Source organism: Pinus tabuliformis, chromosome 8 (assembly GCF_031772625.1).
Source record: "Pinus tabuliformis cultivar Carrire ecotype Pingquan chromosome 8, CPIR1, whole genome shotgun sequence".
NCBI classification, from domain to species: Eukaryota; Viridiplantae; Streptophyta; class Pinopsida; order Pinales; family Pinaceae; genus Pinus; species Pinus tabuliformis.
Window position 1 is genome coordinate 1,146,607,362 of NC_142294.1, and position 9,838 is coordinate 1,146,617,199.

Genomic DNA, 9,838 nt, shown 5'->3' on the forward strand with positions numbered 1-9,838 from the left:
TTTTCTTCCATGAATGTTTCTTTTGCGTGCTCCAAGTCAAACCCAACCTATTTTTCTGGAGCTTTGCGGACCCATTCACTTTCTTCAAGCTGCTTTCCTTTATCCTCACCGGTCTTCATTCTACTTTACAACATGATATTCACATTGGGATCCTCTTCATGGGGTTCGACCCTCATCATCTGTAGATTCTGGTTAGGCCACTGAGGCTAGGCCCTCTTCTCCTGCATCTTAGCTATCAATACAAGTCAGTCTTCTATCGCGTGGTCAAACTGAGTACAGTATCAGCACAACAGGCGGGTATGGCTCATACAGTCCCGTGCATAGTGTCTTGGCACTCTGCAATTGTAGAAAATAACTTGTCCCCAACCTCTACCAGGTCCTCCTCCTCCTCCTCGGCCTCGTCTGCGCCCTTGATATCCTTCGCGTAGTCTCCCATCACCTTGATACAAAGGCTGAGTTTTTGTTTGTATTCGATACATGGACGTTCTTTCCATCATCAATCCATAGCTTTGGCAATTACGCTCATCGTGACCCACTGATTTATAGAAGTTTCATAATAACTATTGCGATGGCTGCACAAACTTCTGCAACAAGTGGAAATTGTCCATTACATGTTTTCTAGCTACCTGACAGATAGCGCACCATAGCATGGGCCCTGTACTTGGCCCTGTTTTAGCTTTCGGCCTCAGAGGCATTAACCCTTATCCTACTACATAATTTGTGAAGACAGGGCAGTGATCTTTATCATGCCCCTGGCTTTTACATTTTAGGTACCAAACTTCTTCGTGCACCTCTGGCCTAGCCGCTCTATCCTTCTTCAAGCTTTGAAACTCAAGACAAAGATTCTGCAACTCCACGTGAATCTGCTGAACTCCCAAAGTAGCGTCCTGAAAAGGCATTTCATGCAATCTCATCACAATTTCTAGGACTTTCGCCCGGGTCCCAATCTTTTGCTTTGATAAAGAAACCCTTAGGTGGGGCAAGAGTGAGGCTACAAACCATTCGTTGTGCTGCCCATATGTGAGATTCATATTAGCTTCATGAATCTAGCATTTCAGCCTCTGATCTAGTTCCCAGGGTGTTTCGCCCAGCCTCATCATGATTTCCTTGAATCCAATGACTGATTGTGATTCGGATTTGGGTCTACTGAATTCCTTATTCAGCGTAGTTTGAGTGTCTGCTAACGATGCCATCGGGTTATCAGTGCAATACTTGATGTACCATGGTTAGGGTGCGATCCTGTAGAGCAGTAACCAACTGCACTTTCTTCATATGATCATCTGTAATATTTTGTGCTGTCCACATGACCTTCGCCACAAACCAAAACTGGTTCGGGTACTCATTTCCCAAGCCCTTGAAAACGGGAAGCTTCATCGTATTCGAAATATTGAGTGATAGCGGAGGTGGTGGCGGTGTGGGAAAAGGTGTATGCTGTGGAGTTGAAGGTGGAGGTGGTGTGGGCGGATGGGGTATTCACGGGAACCCTTGCCTTATTAACTCAACAACGCTCTATGGTGAAGCCTGTTTTGCTCCTTCGTTGTCACCCAGAGGAGGCTCAATCAACGGGCTATATTCAGGGCATGTTCTCCATCTATCCCTGAATAAATTTCCACTTCGCGTAGCTCCAATCATCAAGGTAATGGCATAACCCGCTTTTCACACAGGAGCATCTTAATCCAAATATTCAAAGATCTTAAACATTTACCTTGCAGTCCTTTGAAGAAGCGTTGTTCTGCTTCGCTGTAGTTGACCGAGTGTTACACAACATTTTTTCACTATCCCTGTACTCCTCGTCTACGATCTTGGAGGACCTCTATAGTGTACCTGACATGCTTTCCCATCATGAAGAAACTCCAAGTATGTCCCTCTTCATGAGCAGAATAATTCCCCTTTGCATCACTTCCCAAGAATCTTCCTTCTATCCTAGTTTACAAGACTGGTGCTACTGACCAATTTTCTCCTCGCATCAATTTGCAGAGGTTAAAACTAGCCCTCATGTTGATCAGATCGACTGAGCCCTTTTCCAGTCGTGCCGAGCCTCTTTTGGAAGGTTTTTTAAATAAGGAGTTGAAGCCTCCATGTCTAAAAGCTTCGTAACATAAGTTTGGTAGATGGTTGGGTAAGATAGAGCTGAGGAAATCAGTTTGGGCTCCTTTCCCCTATTAGGATGGAGCAGCCTCAAGAGATAAGAATTTCTCCCATGATGAGAGTAACCATCTCCCATCCATCCAAGCTATATAAACCTCTCTTTTTCCCAAGCAAAAGCTAGTTGGAGTTTTGGAGAAAGTTTGAATAACCAGCAAGCCATCTATAGTTTGTAGCTTTCTAGTGTATGTTTGAGGGAGAATAGTGTGATTTTGGTTTGGTTCAAGACTAGAGGGGAAGAGGCCTTAAAACTTCCAATGTTGGGGCTATCCATGAAGTGCTAACAGAAGTGTGGGAATCCAGATACGTCAGAGGAGACCAACAACGTCAAGACACCAGTTGTAATCTCTTTTTGATTTATATAAATGCAACTATTGATTGATTTCCTACATGAAGTGTCATTTTACATCTTTATGGCTTAATGTTCCTTGACCTATTAAGTAGGTTGAATATAATATTGTATGCTATCACATTTGTTGTTGTTGTTGTTTGCTTGTTTAAGGTATTTGAAGGAAGGAAACGAAAGATAGCTGGAGTGAGGATGTTGGATCATCACCAAGTGGAATAACGTTCTAAGAGATAGGCCCTCTTAATTGATTCTAGATTAAGGAGATTTTCCACAGATTGTTTGTTTGTGGCTAGACCCACTCTCTCAGGCTAGAGGAATTGTTTGTGTCCACACTGAGAATTTACCTGCATCACAAATTGGCGACTCCGTTGGGGAGCCAATCCTTCTGTTTGATTGATTGTCATTTTATGGTTTTGTGTGAACTTTTCTAGTATCACCATTTCCCTTTAGTGTTCTTTGCTTTGCCTGGCTTACTGCTATGAGCCTAAAATTTACAGTGGAAACTCTATTCTTAGTCTTTGAAATTTTTTATTTTTTTCTTGAATCCTCGGTTAGTGCATTTATTTTTCTGACAGTCGTGTTGATCAACGCGAGTTTCTAAAAAATAGTTGCGTCTACCCCCTTTTGGTGCATGTTGTTAGTTAGGCAGTCATGTTGATTCCTATAGGTGAAGATCATGGTTTACCCTAGATCATATCCAATGTGTTTTTCCCTTCTTATTTCTGTCTCTCAGCTTGTTTTTGTTGTGTTCTCCCTCGCTAGAAAGCTCTTTTAGCTTGGTTTGTATGATTGGTTGATTTTCATTTTCTTTGCTTGATTTCTTGAGTTCTTGGATGGTGTATAACCCTAGGGAATCTAGGTCATCACCCATTCACTTGTTTTCCTGCTGAGAAAGTCAAGTCGATAGTGACATTTTCTCCTTGCATTTTGTTTAATTAGTCCTTTTGTTGATTTGATTTACACTTAACAAGTTTGAAAAGTTTCGTTTAATGTTTGAGCGTGGCATAGATCACATTGCCCATCTTGTTTTTGGTTCAATCTTTGCTTCATTAATTTTGAAATGAATTCTCTTTTGTGCTTTGTGTTCGCTTGTGATTGATTATATTACGAATATTTCATTGAAGTGTTTGTGAAAGATTCATTCCGTCATTTCATTGAAAATACATAATTCTAGTTTTCTGAATCAATATGTTATGTTAGCTAGCATCATTGAATGCTAGAGTTGCATCGTCACTTACATTGGAAAAGAAATGAATTCTCTTTACTAGTGAAAGGACTACTTGAAGTGAATTTGATAGGAAAGTTAGGAATTGGAAAGATTTTTTCATCATTTTTGTTTTTAAAAGGCGAAATAGTGAAAAAATCATTTTGCTTTCAATTGCTTGTTTTGTTGCATTTGAGTGTGTTTTATACTCTCAATAGTGTAGACAATTCATCGAATTGAAAGGGTCTTGTCTCATTTAGCTGCATATAGGTGTTTTTGAGTCACATCGATAAGGCTTGAAAACCGAGACATAATTTCAAGATAAACTCTAAAATGTACTCAATTAACCTAAGGTGCATTTGAAATCTAATGATCACATCTTAGAAGGTCTAGGCTAGAGACGTGTTCCGGCGTCTTAAAACCTAGCAATTGTCGTTCGCTTTGGCACTAGACAACACTAGTACGGACTTGTGCTCCCCGTACTGTCAAGTATATAAAGGGAGACCCCACTAGGTTGCAATCCTTTATCCATAGGAAGCCGAGTCTGCCACCTTGTAAATGTGATACACCGAACACAACATTCGGGGAGATTGCCTTCCCGTACTTCTCGGTTTGCTGAGAGGTATTTGTAGTTCACGGTTACCTAGTAATCCTTTTTACCTAGATCATCCTGAGTAGTCATTTTGATCTTTTTGACTCCCTAAATATAAAATATCACCCGAGTGCTTGTCCTTTCGATCTCGTTTCAAACCGAAAGTGATAGTTACCTTTGCTTCTTTCTCGACTCTTAAAACATGAAAGAGCACCAGTTTGTTTTTGTGTCTTAAAAAATTGTTGCCCACGATCTTATAACATCCTTGTTAGTCTTTTTTAGACCACATCATGAGTATACCTTTAAATACATTTTAAAGCCCTTGAAATCAATCTCTCTTTTGGTTATTTGAGACAAAATCATCGTGGTTGAACCAACTGGTTCACCTAGTTCCTCTTCCTCTCCTCTGTCTGAAAGATTATCTGAGGAGCCTTTTCCTGAATTGCCACAGTCACTTGAGGACCAAGGTGTTGAGCTTGGAATTGTTTTGAGTATTCAACCTTTGTCATCTCATCCTCCCCCTTCAGATATTGGGTCACTTTCTGACATTGGCCCGGAATCTCCGGATAACCCTATCCAGATTCCTAAGATTCCGCTGACTTTTGAAGGTCAACTTGGACTGGTTGTTTATCCTTCGAATCCTTTGTTCGATCCTGTTGTGATATCACCGTAGCGTCCGTATAGTCCGTACGATCAACCGGGTATTCCTTTGGAATTATCCCCTCGAACATCTTCGGTAGTCCGTTGTCGTCTGTTTTCACCCATGGAATTAGAAGGCGAAATCCCAGTCTCCTCTCTAGGTCACTCGGAGGTTTCCACTCCACGCACAGTCGAGGAGCAGGAATATCCTTTCCCTCCTGAAGGTTTCCCTTACACGAGAAGCATTCTGACTAGTGTTCATCCTGAGTTACCACGTAATTACGTGACTTTAGCTCAGTTGGTTTCAGGCATGCCTACTACCTCATCATTGTATCACAACCCTATTTGGGCATCTAGCACTATGCCGACCACAGCTCCGTTCATTCAGAACCCGACCTCCAAACAAACGGTGATTTCGGTAGTTACTTCAGTCCCGGTGCAACCCACCATTTCAAATCCTCTTGTTTCATCGGTCCAAGTAACTCGTCCGGTTCAACCGACGATCTCGAGTCATGTCGCTATTAGTTCTTTGATCCCTTGAGTAAGTGGACACACTATTCCACTACCTGGGGGGCAGAGTCTGCATGTTTCTGTGATTTCTGGCACAACCAATGTGAGTGGCTCACGACCTCACATGGTTGGGATGAACCAACCCTCTTCGGGTGCCATTTCAATCATGCAGGTCCTGTTAGATCAAGCAATTTCGAGTACCAACAACCCAATGTTGGTCCGTCTGGGTCAAGTCATGTCCAGTACCAATAGCTCAATGTTGGTCCGTCTAGGTCAAGTCACGTCCAGTACCAACAGCCTAATATGGCTCAAGGTTAGTACCAACCTCCTTATGTTCCATGTGGTTCACAAGCGATGGCTAATCAGTCATACATCCCTCAGCCTGGGCCTTATGTCCAGCCTGGTTCATCCACCGCGCCTAGTGGGTATGGCTAGATACAGTTCAGAAACTTTCAAGCCATCATTCCAAGAACTCTTCAAGTACCTTTGCATCAACAAGGACAACTCCTACAGCAGCAAGGGCAACCTTTGTTGCAGTAAGGGCCATCCATGCAACAGTAAGGCCAGATCATGATGCAACAAGGACAACTACAACAACCACAAGGGAAACCCTTGCAATAGCTGCAGCAAACCATGCACCTGAAAATGCAGTATGCACCGCAATCCTCCCAGCATATGCCTTCGTAAGCTCAACCTCTGCAGCCGCAGGGACATCCTTTACATCCGCAAGGTCAACCCTTGCAGCCACAAGGTCAACCCGGGCAGCAGTAACCCTTATACTCATATCAACAGGGTCAACGCTTGCAAGGGCAAGGCCAGGGTCAAGTCTTGTGGCAACAGGCGCAAAATCCTTATGTCCAAGGGCATCAGGTTCAACCTCCTTTTGTCTAAGGACATCAAGTCCAAAATCCTTATGTACAAGGATAGCAAGTGTAGAATCCTTATGTCCAAGGGCAGCGGGTCCAAAACCTATTCGTCCAGGGGTAGCAGGTCCAAAAACCTTATGCTCAGGGACATCAGGTGCAAAATCCATATGTCTAAGGCCAATAGGCTCAAAATCCTTTTAATGAGTATGTTGCTTATCAACAGCCTCTCGCTGAACAATTTCAAGGCTTTCAAGGTCAGAATCCTCCCTACGGGTAAGGTAACCTACAGTGAGGGCAAAACCACATGCCTTATGAAAAATTCCTCCACTTTGGGGACAAAATCCTTGCCAACAGGGATGGGCCATGCTAGTTGGGTCCCCTTATCGACCTCAAATGCCTTTCAATACTCAATTTCCATTATTGGCTACAATGGAATTGCCAAATGTGTCTAGACTCATGAATGATCTGATTCTTCATTTTCCATACTGGCCTCGAGGAGCAGGAATATCCTTTCCCTCCTGAAGGTTTCCCTTACATGGGAAGCATTCCGACTAGTGTTCATCCTGAGTTACTACGTAATTACGTGACTTTAGCTCAGTTGGTTTCGGGCATGCCTACTGCCTCATCATTGTATCACAACCCTATTTGGGCATCTGGCACTATGCCTACCACAGGTCCATTCATTCAGATCCCGACCTCCCAACAGATGGTGATTTCGATAGTTACTTCAGTCTTGGTTCAACCCACCATTCCCAATCCACTTGTTTTGTCGGTCCAAGTAACTTGTTCGGTTCAACCGACGATCTCGAGTCATGTTGCTGTTAATTATTCAATCCCTCTAGTAAGTGGACAGACTGTTCCACTGCCTGGGGGGCAGAGTCTGAATGTTTCTGTGATGTTTGGCACAACCAATGTGAGTGGCTCATGACCTCATATGGTTGGGATGAACCAACCCTCTTCGGGTGCCATTTCAAATCCTGCTAGTCCTGTTAGATCAAGTAATGTCTAGTACCAACAACCCAATGTTGGTCCGTTTGGGTCAAGTCATGTCTAGTACCAACAGCTTAATGTTGGTCCATCTGGGTCAAGTCATGTCTAGTACCAGCAGCCCAATATGGCTTAAGGTCAGTACCAACCTCATTATGTTCCATATGGTTCACAAGAAATCGCTAATCCGTCATACATCCCTTAGCTTGGACCTTATGTCTAGCCTGGTCTGTCCGCTGCGCCGGGTGGGTATGGCCAGATACAGTTCAGAAACTTTCAAGCTATCATTCCGAGAACTGTTCAAGTACCTTTGCAGCAGTAAGGACAACTCCTGCAGCAGCATGGGAAACCTTTGTTGTAGCAAGGGCCATCCATGCAACAGTAAGGCCAGATCATAATGCAACAAGGACAACTACAAAAAACACAGGGGCAACCCTCGCAATAAACCATGTAGCCGCAAATGCAGTATGCACCGCAATCCTCCCAGCCTATGCCTTCACAAGGTCAACCTCTGCAGCCGCAGGGACAACCTTTACAGCCGCAAGGTCAACCCTTGCAGCCACAAGGTCAACCTGGGCAGCAACAACCCTTATACTCATATCAACAGGGTCAACCCTTGCAAGGGAAAGGCCAGGGTCAAGTCCTGCAGCAGCAGGCGCAGAATCCTTATGTCCAAGGGCAATAGGTTCAGCCTCCTTTTGTCTAAGGACAACAAGTCCAAAATCCTTATGTCCAAGGATAACAAGTGAAAAATCCTTATGTCCAAGGGCAACAGGTCCAAAACCCATTCGTCCAAGGGAAACAGGTCCAAAACACTTATGCTCAGGGAAATCATGTGAAAAATCCATATGTCCAAGGCCAACAGGCTCAACATCCTTTTAACCAATATTTTTTTCATCAACAGCCTCTCGCCGAACAATTTCAAGGCTTTCAATGTCAAGATTCCACCTACGGGAAAGGTAACCTAAAATTGGGGAAAAATCACATGCCTTATCGACAAAATCCTCCACTTTGGGGACAAAATCCTTACCAGCAGGGATGGGCCCCCTTATCGACCTCAAATTCCTTTCAATACTCAATTGCCATTCTTGGCTACACTGTAATTGCCAGATGTGTCTAGACTCATGAATGATCCGATTCTTCATTCGCCATATTGGCCTCCGATGTCATCCAAGATTTTGAGTGATTTTTCAAAGTTTGAAGGAAAAGCAAAAGAGGATCGTCAGGCCCACGTGATGACATATCACCTTTGGTGCTCCTCGAATTCCTACGTTGATGATTCCATTTGTCTTCATCTTTTCCAATGAACTCTTATAGGGGCTGCAGCCAAATGGTATATCGAGCTACCTCAGAATACCTATCATGACTTTAACACTCTTGCCATGGCCTTTCTCACACATTTCCAGCTATTGGTTCGCTATGAAACTAGCACCCATCTGTTAACATCACTCAAGCAAGACACTGCGACTCACATCTCCGATCACATCCATGAATGGAGACATAGGCACTGTCTGATTAAGTTTGAAATTGCTGATCAGTTGTTGACTAAGTGGTTTACCAAGTGTTTTGTCAACAAAATTGCTGAGGACATTTCTATGGGTGGATGTGTCACTGAGGAACAAGCCATCGCGCATGCCCAGTATCTAGACCTTGTCTATTCACAATCTGACACGTTATATGATGTGTTACCCGATGCACCCAGACCATAGTCTGATATGATGACATCTAAGTCCCCAGCTACCCCTCTTGTTGATGGATTAATTGGTTCCGTGACTTAGACCCCTGCAAAATCTTCCAAACAGAAGTTGGTCTCCAACACTGCTCCCAATGATTCCTCTTGCAATGCATCTAGCCCTGGTAAAACCTCGGAGGTTCACACTGTCCAGTCTACTGCAGTGGATAAATCCTCTAAAGGTAAGAAGAAAGGAAAAGGAAAGGGTAAAGCCGATGCCCCAAAACAGGGTCCTCCTAAACCATCTGCTGGTGATGTTTCCCAACGAAAACCCAAGTATCCATGCCTCATCTGTGAGGACGATCACTATACTAAGGATTGTCTCAGATGGTCTGAAGGTAGTCATTTTCTCAAAGGGAACCCAGCTGTCCTAAAAGATCCCTTTCCATCCCAGGACACTCAAATGGTAGACCAGCCTTAGTCATCCACTTCCTCGGGTTCACAAGTGTTCATGATGAGTACCTCGATCAACGTGGTTACCAGGTCAAAAGATTATCAAACTCCTACCCCATTGTTAGGGAAAGAGAAAGAAGGCACCCCTTCTTCTTCTGCCTGGTCTAGTTCTAGTCCTCTCCATATAGAGTGACCTGATCCTGATTCCGCCATTCGATCACCTTCTCTAGGTGTGCTTTGAAAGTCCTCGTATAATCCTAACGCTCGAGTCACTCAACATTATAACATTGTTGAAGATTTGGCTCAAGCGCCGTAAACTATGTCTGCTCTTGAGGTCCTTCAAAGCTGTCCTTCTCAATTGAAATTGTTATTGTTGGCTATTGGGGGTATTGATCTGGATGACTCTAATCTCATCTGTTTT